The sequence below is a fragment of the Neovison vison genome, chromosome 3 (genome assembly GCF_020171115.1).
Source record: "Neovison vison isolate M4711 chromosome 3, ASM_NN_V1, whole genome shotgun sequence".
Taxonomy (NCBI): domain Eukaryota; kingdom Metazoa; phylum Chordata; class Mammalia; order Carnivora; family Mustelidae; genus Neogale; species Neogale vison.
The window spans coordinates 134,006,298-134,020,171 of NC_058093.1; the positions used below are offsets into that span (position 1 = coordinate 134,006,298).

The 13,874-nt window shown below is 36.0% G+C and overlaps 1 pseudogene; it reads right to left on the minus strand.

Annotated features, from left to right (window-relative positions):
- Window positions 1–9,277: 9,277 nt before the first annotated feature.
- Window positions 9,278–9,569, minus strand: LOC122901896 (annotated as a pseudogene).
- Window positions 9,570–13,874: the final 4,305 nt, after the last annotated feature.

Below are 13,874 nucleotides of genomic sequence, written 5' to 3' on the forward strand. Positions count from 1 at the left end.
CATGACACCTTCTCTAAACTCATTTAACTTTAATTCCCTTTTTAAAGACCCCATCTCCAAACACAATGGGATTTCAGCATATGGATTGGGGAGAACACAGTTCTGCCCATAATAAACAGAATAATGTATTTGTTTCAGGTATATTTTTATAACTTTATTCAGATTTATTTCATGCACAAGTGAAATATTTTCTACCTCTCTGTGTTTTACAATATGCTTAAGACACTGTATCTGCATAAGCTCGTTTATCATTTTATAATAAATATGGTTAAAAAAACACATTTAAGTCACAAGTAATATGTGATAACCTACACTGAATGTAATTTCACAATATCTATATTTGGTAGAGGGGCTAGAAATGAAAGAATGTGACATTTTAAATCCAATGAATCCTTTTGTTAAAGATGCTGTATATCACTTTTCATAACATAGTCTCTTGCCAAAAAAATAAATAGCTTTATCTTTGCCCTGGGTTTCACATATAAAAAAGGTTTGCCCAGGTATCTCCAAATGTGACTCATGCTATTATTTTGTGATGTCAATGATATGTGACATGTTAAATTGCATAACACTCAAAGCAAGTTTATCTTGACATTTATGAATAATGACATTTACAGGGAATAAAAAAAATGAAATGGTTTATCGTTTTGTTTTTCTCCAGATTTCAGAAATATTATTAGAGGCTTCTAAATCAATATAAAACTGGGAAACACAGAATTTAGATATTGAAAAGCTAAATGGATTTAGTATGCTTAAACTCCCAGAACATTTATTGCATCCCAGATTGTATTCAAACAAGAAATTGTGGCTTTTTAAAAAACATATAAGCAACAAATGGACAAATGGAGGACCCATAAAATCTTTAATTTTTGATAATTTTCAACATATGTTCAGTAGCAGAGTCTGATTTAGATGTCATCCAAACACAGCCATACCTAGTCACTGGTTTCTCAAATTTTGTATTATGTTTCTTAGTCCATATGAAGAATGATGATTTTTTAAAAAACTAAATGAAAGTGCATGAGTGAGCTTGTTTGTAAAAGAGAGAACTGATTTTTTTCAGTAGTACATAGTTCTCTAGAAGTAAATTTGATCACTGTGAAAATAATTCACTTGGGTGGATGCTTAAAATCAGCAGAACCTTCAATCTATAATAAATGGATTAAAAATAAATCAGTAAGGGCGCCTGGGTGGCTCAGTGGGTTAAGCCACTGCCTTCAGCTCAGGTCATGATCTCAGGGTCCTGGGATCGAGTCCCGCATCGGCTCTCTGCTCAGCGGGGAGCCTGCTTCCCTCTCTCTCTCTGCCTGCCTCTCTGTCTACTTGTGATCTCTCTCTGTCAAATAAATAAATAAAATCTTTAAAAAAAAATAAATCAGTAAGAAATAAAATCTTAATGTAGCAGTGAATAGGCATACTGTAGAATCATATCCACAAAATAGAAGAAAAGTAGATGTTTTTGATACTGTGCTAGTCAATGTTAACATACATCATTAGATTATTTTCTATCTGCAACAACCTTTTAATGTATAATGTAATATCCTTATTTTAATGATAAGACATCATGGTAAATATGATTCTTAAATATCAGCTGTATACCTTATGGAAAGGTGAATTGAGATTCAGACATATCAGACTGAAAAGGCAGTGCATTTTATATTAACTTTAATATTTTTATGATTTATGCTGGGCAGATTCAATAGCAGTATGGCATAACACATGGCATGCCATTGGGTACGATAATCATGTCTATTTCAGAGGATTTGACTGACTCTCTAGAAAGCATCACATTCCTAACCAGCGGCCCAATGCCTGTCCCCAATTACAGTGGAAATTACACTTTGTTGCAAATGCAGCAAAATATCAAATAAACATGTATACATCATGCACAACTGAAAAAAATATATAGAGAGAGCCTTTCCTTGACTAAATTTCTTGGTGAAAGTGATATTCTTGTGATATTCTAGTTTAGCATCTCTAAAGTATAATTAAAAAGTTTGTAGGGAATAGACCCTCTATTCCCATGTTTTGTTTTTTTTTTCCTTCTTAAACACCCGTATCTCTTTCTTGTTCTCTTACTCTTTTTGTAACTAAAAATATATACAGTAAAATAAAAATATAATATTAAGTATCTATGAATACTATTTTTTAGTATTCATAATATTTTTTAGTACTTAGTATGAATACTAAAAAATAGTATTCGTAGTTACTTAAAAAATAAACCTTCTTGGTTTCTTGGTTTCTTCCTTCAAGTTCAGAAAACACAATCTTTCTAAAGATTTAAATTGGAGCCTTTAAATGAAGCACATGTTTTTGTGCTGGCTAAAGATTAGTATGAAAACAGTCATTGAATTATTAGTCTTCGTATGTAATAATTAGAGAACTGTGTATTTTAGAGAAATGATACTTAATTATCCTATTTTATTTTATATTTTACAAGAAGATGAAGCTGATTCCTGCCACTGTTAAATGGTAAATATATAATAACCTTCCTGAGTAGTTAGGATCCTATTGAGCAAGTGCGCCAGATTTCACATGTTATGGATAAGAAATAGCCTTAAACTGGCTTTTGTGTTATGTCATTCTCTAAGAAATTATGATTCTTATGTAACTTAAATTACTGTCTGGACAGGCAAGAAAATTACATTTTCTTTTTTGTTAGGAGAACTCAGGGGAATGATACTGAAGTTTTTAACAACATGAATGCAGCTTATGAGTTTGGAGAAGGTAAAATCACCAGGCAAGTGTTTCATAAAAAGCATGTACAATACAGCCTTTGAGGAGACTGTTGTGAACCGAACCTGAATGGCTCTATGTTCCCAAGTTGCTGATTTGGAAGCACAAGGGGTTTAGATCACAAAAATGGCATTTTGAAACAAATTTGCCTTTATACTCTGGTCATAGCCTTGGGATATGAATCATTTTCCAAGCAACATTCCAAAATAAGGGAAGTTTTCATCACAAGATGGAAAACAAAATATACAATGAGTGGAATGATAGGAAGATGTGATGAAAACATCATTTCATGGCTCACAGCATGTTTTATGGTTACTCTTTTCTATCTGTGTAAAAGATAAACATATAGATTGGAAACAAATATGCCCCACTGTTAATGAACTCTGTGCTGCTTTAAGGAGAATGGTGTAACAAAACTGATCATTGAGAAATGATGTAGCAAAAGCAAAAAGAATCAGTCTCACAAGTATGATAGTGTGTAGTGGAAGGGTTTCCTCCTGAATTCTCTGAGCTGTGCTTTTCCCTCCTTCCAGTTACATTTTGTACTTTTTGTTCATCCTTATTAGTTCTCCTGTTTTCCTCTAAGTCAGGCCAGGCTGCTGATATCAAACATAAGCAGAATAAGGCTCCATGACAATGCAGTAAAGTGGAAAGATCAAAATTACATGGAGCAATACAATGAGAAACTAGAAAAATGTTTGGTGACTTATCTAGATTTACCTGTTGACAGGTTAATAGATTAATTTAGAATATGTGGGTCTTATCTCTAATTCTTTTGCCAACTAACTACTAGGAAAACTCCATAACCTCCATCAACCTCAATTTCTTCATCTGTAAACAGAGAAAGTTAAATTTAATGTCCCTGAGGTTCCACTTGGGGAAATATTTTATGAAGTTTGCAAATAAAAGTATGAACTGACTTTTTTTTTTTTGAAGTGTGATCTAGGGGTACCTGGGTGGCTCAGTGTGTTAAGCCTCTGCCTTTGGCTCATGTCATGATCTCAGGGTCCTGGGATCAAGCCCCAAGTCGGGCTCTCTGCTCAGTGGGGAGCCCTGCTTCCCTTCCTCTCTCTCTGCCTGCCTCTTTGCCTACTTATGATTTCTGTCTGTCAAATAAATAAATAAAAATCTTTTTAAAAATGTATGATCTATATTATGGAAAACTACAAATTCTAATAGTAGTAAGGGGTGTCTAAAATGATAAACTATGACTTAAATAGGAATATCTCTTTTATTTCCCTTATTTAAATATTGCTAAGAGGAAAATAATGATGAAATTTAATTATACTCTCAAGTACATTTTATTTATTTTTTTAAAGATTTTTTGTTTATTCATTTTCAGAGAGAGAGAGCACAGTGGTGCTTTCTGTGCACAGTGGGGAGGGGGCAGAGGGAGAGAAAGTCTTATTAGTTGTCCTGTTTTCCACTAAGTCAGGACAGACCGCTGATATCAAACATAAGCAGAATAAGGCTCCATTACCCCCCAAGCACGGAGCAGGACATGGGGCTCAAGGTGGGGCTTGATCTCAAGATCCTGAGATCAGAACCTGAGCTGAAACCAAGAGTTGATGCTTTAACCAACTGCACTGCTCAGGTGCCACACGAGATAGTACATTTTTAAAAATTTTTTTTAAAGATTTTATTTATTTACTTGACAGGCAGAGATCACAAGTGGACAGAGAGAGAGGGAGAAGCAGGCTCCCCGCTGAGCAGAGAGCCCGATGCGATGCAGAACCTGATCCCAGGACTCTGGGATCATGATCTTAGCCAAAAGCAGAGGCTTAACCCACTGAGCCACACATGTACCCTGAGATAGTACATTTTAATCAGAGATGACTTGAGACCCTACAGGCAGGCCAGAGAGATGGACCAAGGATAAACAAAAAGTAAGAAGGTATGACCCTAGAAAAAGTGATGTTGATGCCATACATTTCCCTAATAAAATAAAACATTAGAGTTGTGGTGGGTTGGGATAGTAATCTCCTAAATACTTGTAACATAGTGCTAGACATATAAAAATGAATACCAACATGAACACATTTTCTGAAACTGAAGACAGTTTTATTGTTTTGGATGCATTAGCTATACTTTAGTTTCTTGAATATGACAGATACTTAGGGTAGATCCAGTCATATTTTGAACATATATCTTTTATAAAAATACTCCATTTTGAGGGGCCTCTGCTTTCAGCTCAGGTCGTGATCTCAGGGACCTGGGATCAAGCCCCGCATCGGGAGCTCTGCTCAGTGGAAAGCCTGCTTCCCCCTCTCTCTCTGCCTGCCTCTCTGCCTACTTGTGATCTCTGTCTGTCAAATAAATAAATAAAATCTTTTTAAAAAATACTCTATTTTGAAATACTGGTACATTTATGAAGATGTCAACACCAACTACATGCTCATTAGTTGTTCCCCATGAAATAGTATTCAAATCCTTCAAGAAAACAGGTGTGAAAAACACTGGATACAGGAAAATAAACTTGAATATAATAAAAATATACAAGGTGTTTCATCATAAGCTCAGTCAGCGGTATATCTTAAAATATTCAAGGCAAGAACCATTGTCACATATTGTCCCCTTTGCTCATTCCCCATATTGCCAAACTGTGCTTCTTCCTTTCTATATCTAATTCCTGCTCTGAGGTGGGGACCAGAAATTATCCTTGTCCTTAGGGTGCCTTCATATATGTGGGCTTTCAGCTACTTCCAGGACAGTGGCCTTCAAGAGTGTCTTGATCTTACCCCAGGGAATGCATGAACCCCTTTTGCCACTAAGATTAATTATGATTATGCTTTGGTATTATTTTTGGGCTAAATTATTAAATGACTTGTGATCTCTTAGGCACCATACAAGATCTAAGAAATCTGTGAAATTTGCTACACATTTTTCAATATTAGATTTAATTTTTTCTTTTCTTCATTGACATTGTGTTCCTTGCATTTCACCATTGTTTATCCTAATGGTCACAATATACCACATATTCTTTTTACCTCTAATATACTCATATATACAAACACACATGCATATATAACATTTTTATGAAATTTCTCATGTTATGTCTTAATTTTCTAAATCTGTTTGTAAGCTCTGAAGCCTCACTTGTGTGTTCATCCTTACAAGCACATTGTGAAACACCTCCGTAGGACTCGCTGACAAAATAATCAGTATTTATTGAATCTCACCTTGTGTGAGGTTGTGTGCTAAGTGACTATCGCCAGTTGTCAGGCAAGTAAGGCTTTACTGAAGTAAGTGGCTTCAAGTCAGGTGGCTAGGAAAGAGGAGGCAAAGATCTGAACACCCTCTGTTGGACTTCAGGCCAGTACATTTCACGGATTTGCAAATATAAACCTATCGCTTTATATCATTCTGCATTAATTCAAAGGATCAGAAATACAAAGACCATATTTTGTAATGTTTTTGTCTTGCTTTTCCTCAATCATTGTGAATGTGCACTTCAGGATTTATGCTTTGTTCTATGTGCCGTGTGTATGAATTTAATCAAAAATGCACAAACTAGCGCGTTAGCTATGTGAATGGTATCAAAATGCACTGCATACACGAGTGCTCGGTCTGCCTGCAGTGTCTAAGCATTAGTCAACTGTGGCCAAGATTTTCCTCCAGTCAGGCACAGAATCTCTTTATTTGCCCTATCACATTCCTCTGTTGCCTCTTTGTGCTGGGAGAAGACAGATCAGAAGAGGACCTTGACTCCCAGTGTCTCATATCTGCTAGGAAAGAAAAGATGAGGCTGTAGGTAGATGAGGGCATTAAAAAAACAAACAAACAAACAAACAACCCCCCCCCAAAAAAAACAAAACCCACAATAGAATAGTACACTCAGTGCTCTGGGGAAAAAGAAGTCCCTAAGGAAACACCCTCATCCCTCATGCCCTTGCCCTGGATATCTTAATTCTGAAGTGGTTGACCCTGCTGCTCTAATTCCCTCATCAATCTCCTGGCATATCCTATTCCTGGGTACAGAAGCTGTAGCAGAAGCTGCTCAGTGGTGTTCCAGAATTGCACGAGACAATATTTCCAGCCCCCCACTTAGAACTATTACCTCAGTCACAAAGGCATCCATGTTATTTCATTCCATCTGTGAACAACCATCCTAAAATAAATATATAAAGAAAATGCTAGGCTAAACTAAATTAAACTCAACTAGCGTAGTCTTCGGCAGGCAGCTTTCGTTTGACAAACTGTCTGGGAGTGTCTGAAATACCCACCCTGGTAGGACGGCACAAGTTTTGCCGTGGGAAGTCTAGGAATCCGATGGGTGAATAATCACCAGGAGCCTTCAGATGCACCAGTTTACATGATCCCATTCTAACAAGGGCAACAGCTTGCCCCCAGTTATCTTGCAAATGTTTGTATCATAGCAATACTTAATTATCTTCGTGCTTTAAAACACACACCTTTTTAGCAAAACAATTAGTATTGCAAAATATTACACCGGGGTCACCCTCAAATCTCTCATCTTGGTTAGATCTAGTAGATTCTCCCTTCTCTTTTCCTCCCATAGGACCTGTGTCTACCTGTGTGTATGCCAAGTGTGCCATTTACCAAAATATCCTGAAATCTTATCTGACCTGAATTTCTTTCCTTTGGAGAAAGACTTTTTGGGAGCAAGGACTAGTTTCATTCACCCTTGTATTTTTAATGGTAAGACCAATGCCTGTCACATGTTGAGTGCACCAAAAAGCTTGAATGAACTACACTTGAATTTAGAAGGAATCATTGTATCTTCGTGGTATTACGTACTCCTCTCAATTTTAAATGTTTGATATGATTTTTAAATTATATTTCAACAATATGTGACAACTCTGCTCTTCAGGGATAAAAATTGTAGTGTAAATCCCTCAGGTTCTACAATAAACAGCTGTTCTGAGGGCCAGATCACTGAACGAGCTGCTCCTTGAGCTCTGCTTACAAAGCCGCTTACCTTTGGTGCACTCCGTGTGTTTCCACTCCACTTCTGATTGAGACGTGCCAGCATGAACTATTTTCTCTTATCGATTCCCAGCGGTTAGCAATTATGCCACATGGCTTGATTCCCCCCCCCCCAGTCTTCTGTCCAGCTTATAAACTTCAGGACAGTACCTGCTGAAATTGACTATCAGTGATATGTCAGTGATAGCTTCATTCACAAGAAATAGGGAAAAATATACTGTTTTCTTCATTCTGAAATTGTGTTTGTTTCTCACCTGATTTTTAATGTCATTGTTAATTTCATTCATTCTGGAAAAAAATACGAGCAACTGTAGTGAGTTTATGTTTTCGATAAACATTGCTTACTTCATATGATAATTTTCAGTTAAATTATTATCATAGCTTTAAATAGAATCTTTGGATAAATGACATTGGAAAAGATGCCCCCCGCATAAAGATTCTGACCATCTGTTGAAAACATAACCTGAGGCTGAGAAGTAAATAAAAAAATTAATAAGATAACGAATATATTTACCCTTTAACGTAACAAATACCTAACTAATTTTAGTTCTATAGTTGTGCTACCTTATCTAGCAGAGAGATAATGCGTTCATCTTTCCATTTCACTTTGCAATTTAGAGATAAGGATATAGTAAGAGATTCTCAAAGAGTCGAGAGAAGCCTCCTGGACCCCTCCTAGATTTATTCCCCATCACTTCCCTACTTCCCAATCGCTGCCAGAATTTCATCTGTATGTGCTCACACTTTCTAAGACTCTCATGATTTTCAGATTTCCCTGATGTATGCTCCCTTTTCAGACTAGAGCTTCTACCATCTGAAGGACTGAGGTAAATTCCACCTCCATCCCATCGACAGCATCAACGTTACTCATGCTTAAAATGGTGCATTTTCAGAGGCAACGATCTTTCTCATAATTAAAGTTAGAAAAACTCTTTCTAAATGTTAGTGTTTCATTATTGGGCAGATTGAAGGAATTACACTCATTAAGACAAATGAATATAACTATTAAAATTGAACAATATGGCTTGTGGAACATAAAAAAATACAAATTCATTCATTTCCCATTTTCCTTTAAACCTTATTTAGTGAAGAAAACACTTACCCTCTCTCAAATGAAGTCTCAGCAAGCCCTGTGAATTTACAGCTCAGTCCAAGATTAACAGGCACGATCTGTTTCTCCCTGTAGCATCTGAAGCTTTGGGAAATGAAGAGAGCAAGAGTGGTTTCAGCTCTCTTCTTAACTTCTTTGCCTCTTGCAAATGGCCATTTCAAGCCGTACCAGGGTAAGGACAGGGAGAAGCACGGTGAACATCCAAATGTTCCCTCTTATGCTTACTGTCGGCTCTTAAAAAAAAAAAAAAAATTTTAAATTTTAAATTATTAATTAGTAATCCCTGCTTGAAGTATGTCTAATATTTGCTGATTAAAAAATAGTAGATTATTTCAAAGACTAATTGTGCCAACCATTTCAAAAAAGAAAAAATGAACAGTATATCTTTCCTTTTACATTTAGCGAATTCTTCCCTTATTTTACTGTTCACACCTTTACTGGAATTGGCAGCTTCATGTGATGCCATTTCAGTAATGACTGATTTCAGTCTATGTACTTTCCAAGAACATCACCAACTCTAAATAAGAACTCGTCTGTGTCTCTGGGACCTCCGTATTCTGGGTGAACTTTATCTCCAGCTTCCATACTAACTGGTTGCCTATCCCCACTTTCCTATAGAGCCCTATCCAGTAGCTACTACTGTTGCTTGCAGTACCTTTCCTTGAGATTTTTCTGGAAGCATAATGCTTCCTTTGGTTACAGTTTTGGCTTCATTCCTTTAAACTCTAAGTCGGTGAAAGAGGGGAAGAAACTTTCCAAACATCTGTCCTGCCATGACTCCGGCCGCGGCAGTTTGTACTCTGCCCTGGAGCTGTGGCCACCGCAAGGAGACCCATGGTCCAACCTGTCCGTGAAATTTTTAAAAGGTGTTAGGACATGAAGTAATTTGTGCAGTGTAAATACTGTTCCCTGATGTTGATTGTAAAACATGTGAATTATAAAATCCAGTTTCTTTTTATTTTGCTGTCATTTCTTTCTTTTTTTTTTGTAAACATTGTTTTATTTTTTTTTCTTTTCATAACTATTTTTTTTTCAATTTATTTATTTTCAGAAAAACATTATTATTTTTTCACCACACCCATGCTCCATGCAAGCAGTGCCCTCTATAATACCCACCACCTGGTACCCCAACCTCCCACCCCCCCGCCACTTCAAACCCCTCAGACTGTTTTTCAGAGTCCATAGTCGCTCATGGTTCACCTCCCCTTCCAATTTACCCAAATTCCCTACTCCTCTCTAACGCCCCTTGTCCTCCATGCTATTTGTTATGCTCCACAAATAAGTGAAACCATATGATAATTGACTCTCTCTGCTTGACTTATTTCACTCAGCATAATCTCTTCCAGTCCCGTCCATGTTGCTACAAAAGTTGGGTATTCATCCTTCCTGATGGAGGCATAATACTCCATAGTGTATATGGACCACATCTTCCTTATCCATTCATCCATTGAAGGGCATCTTGGTTCTTTCCATAGTTTGGCGACTGTGGCCATTGCTGCTATCAACATTGCTGTCATTTCAAAGACACAGAAGACAAATTAATGAGTAATGAGGAATAATTATAAATCTGTTCCTATAATTAAATAAGCTCCTCCTATCTTATTTTTCTTGACTATAAAATACATAAAAATCCACAGAGCCATTTATTGCACCCAGAAAAATTGGCACACACACACATCGTCCACACATCTCTATATAGTTTATTTAAAACATCACATGTAGCGTTTGTTTTTTCTCCCTAAATCTTACCAGTGATAAGATTATACTTTTTTCTTCTAATCTATAAAAATTTTGAAAGGTTTGGTCCTTCAGCCTTAGAGACTTTTGCTCATTCATTCTGTGTCCTAGTAAAAGAAGTATAATCCCCATTCAAATAAGAATTCTGAGGCCCCAAATAAAATTGTAAAATTTCAATCTCAGCTTGATTTTTTTTTAAGTTCATGATTTTCTCTACTTGTTTAATTCATTGGTTTACATCAGTAGTGTACTATACCATACTTTGTGATCTAAGCACTCCTCCATGCTGCTGTTCACATTTAGAAATAAATTTACTGTAGAGGAGAGCCTCGCAAGGAATCTGAGAGTGGTCAGGGAGAAGAGAATGGGAGGAGTCCGTGAAAACCAATGCGGGCATTTAGAAAATGGAGAGATTCTACCTCCTCCAAATTCTGCTAATGGCTTAAATGAGATGAAGACAGCAGATTTCCCATTGGATGTGGCAACTGGTCGAGTTGCAGGGGAGGATGGAGGAGGGAGAAGGCAAACATGACTGGATCTAGTTCAGGAGAAAATGGGGTAGGATGTGCACCAAGAGTAAAAGCAACTCCATCAAGACATACTTACATGGAGAGAACAGAGTACTGGAACACCACTATGGAGGGAGATGTCAGGTCAAGGGAGGGGTTTTAGATAATAGGGAGATACAGCATCTTTATATGCTGATGTGAATGTTCTAACAAATAATAAAGGAAAAGATTGTGGCTCATTTCTGGAGTAATTTTTTCATATAGATGATAATCGAAATCCGTCGCCAAAGTGCAGTACTTAGCCTTAAATATGCAGGGCAGTTACTCCATTTTAACAAGAGGAAAGACAAAGTATGTGGGTCTCAGGCAGAGTGGGAGATTTAATGAACCATTAAGATGAACCATTGGCAAGATGAACCATTCCCTTTGGTTGCTTCTTTTTCCCTAGTGAAATAAATCAAGGACATCATCTGTGAATATGAAAGGAAGTGGCTGTGATGGAGAGTGTTTTGACTAGAGAAAATTAGTAGGCCTGTTCACCCATGCTGAGAAATTCTGGTGATAAATTTATAGTGCGATAAGGTAGAATGGTTAACATTCCAGTTTAAACTGCTCAAATACAGACATTGAGTAAGTGGAGGTAACTTTCAAGGTAAATGTAAGAGAGAGGGACAAGGAAGTTGAAAATGTATGGAAACAAAGGATTAATTTCAGAAGCCTTGGAATCCTGGATGTAAAGGGAGAACTGTGAAGATAAGAGGAAAGATGTGGGCAGTGAGTAGTTGGTAGGCCCGATGGACTGGAGGTCCTTGCAGCAGCAAAAAATGTTTAGAACTTTGCTATTTGAAATAATTTTAGTACTGCATTTTAATTTTGTGTTGACTTTTTAAGGTATGATTGTATTAACTTTTTAATTAATTTTAATTTTTTAGTGATTGTTCTAGGGATGTATTATTCATTCTTAGCTTACTGCATTATACTTAAAGTTTCTTTTATAATATTTTATGTGAAGTAGAAGAAACTCAGAATAGTTCCTGCTTTTCCACCCTAAAAGGATATATATATAACATAATGTGCACGTATATGTATATATAAAACATTTAGTATAACTGTTGTGATACAGTCATAATATTTTCTTTAAATAATAATATATCATTTAAACACATTAAGAGATAACAAATATTTAACAAAATATTTAACAAATATTTTCCTGTGTTTGCCATTTCTGGTGCCTTTTATTTTTTGCTACAAATCTGAGTTGCTATCTGATGTCGGTACTGCTCATGCTAAACACATTTTTTAATTGTTTCTTCGAGAACTGGTCGTCTGGTGAGAAATCTTTTCAGTTTTTATCTCAAAATGGCATTTGCTTTACTTTTGAAAAATACTTCTTTCTGATAAAGTTTCCTTTCTTTTTAGAACTTGATGGATATTATTCTATCTTCTGGTCTTCTTTATTTCTGATGAGAAATCAGGTAGTTTATATTATGATCCAACTACATGTGATCAATCATTTTATCTCTTTCTGGCTATAGTATTTCCCTGTTATTTTTTGGTTTATAGTAATTTCATTTTTTTATGTTTAAGAGTAGTTTTCTTTCTAGATATCTTTTTTATACTTTTGTTAGGCACTTTATGGTTTTCATCAAATTTGGGAAATTTTTAGTCATTGATTCTTAAAAAAAAAAAAATTTGGAACCCTTATCTCTTTTCTGGACTTCTGTTGGTAATGTCCCAATGTTCATGGAGGTTTTCCTCATTTTTCTTTTTAATCTTCTATTTTTCTCCCTTTTCTGAAAAATCAAATTATGTCCATTGATCTATCTTCACATTCACTGAGCCTACCTTTTGCCATTATTTGTCTGATCTTAAGCCTTTCCCAAGAATTTTACAGTTCAGATATTGTAAATATCAGTTTTAAAATGTTTATTTATTATTTTCTTATTACTCTGCTAAGATTCTTCATCTGTTCCACAATCATATTTTCTTTCTGTTTAGACAAAAAAATAAATAACTCTAAGATTTTGTCCACTAATTCCAATATCTAAATCATTCATTGAAAATCATCTATCTCGGGGCTCCCGTGTGCCTCAGTTGGTTAAGTGGCTGCCTTCAGCTCAGGTCATGAGCCCCGCATCGGGCTCCCTGCTCAGCCAGAAGCCTGCTTCTCTTTCTCCCATTTCCCCTGCTTGTATTCCCTCTCTCACTGTGTCTCTCTCTCTCTCAAATAAATAAATAGAATCTTAAAAATAAATAAAATATATTTTTAAAAAGAAAAGAAAAATATCTCTCTCGCTTCCAGAATTTATGGCATGTGAGAAATGCTAGAAAATACACAATATTCCAAAAAGCATTCTGGAAAGCAGTATCCTAGGACAGTTGCTGATAAAGATCCATTTCACACTAGTGTTGAAGAGTTGCTGAGTTGAGGGTTTAGATCAATAGAGAGGAGTAGGATTTTTGAAGATATATAAGGGAAGAGATTGGTTCTGATGGCATGTGGAGAGAAATTTGAAGAATCGGGACTATTATATCTTCCTTTACTTGACTGTGTTTTTGTCCAGTATTTGTAATCTAGAAAACTTACTGCTATAATTCCCAATGAGTAATGGACTTCATGACATGGAAATTACGATCACACTGGCTGACTAAATAGCTAAAGTATTTGAATTCTTAAGCAACAAAGACCTTACTTAACGTTGATGTCCTTGCCCTTAGTAGGAAAGAATGGAGTACTTTGTAGGACAAGCATTGTTTTCAAATAAAACCAGTGTAATTTGCTTTGAGAAAGTTATTTACTGACATATATAAATTAATGGCTTCAAAAGTACAAT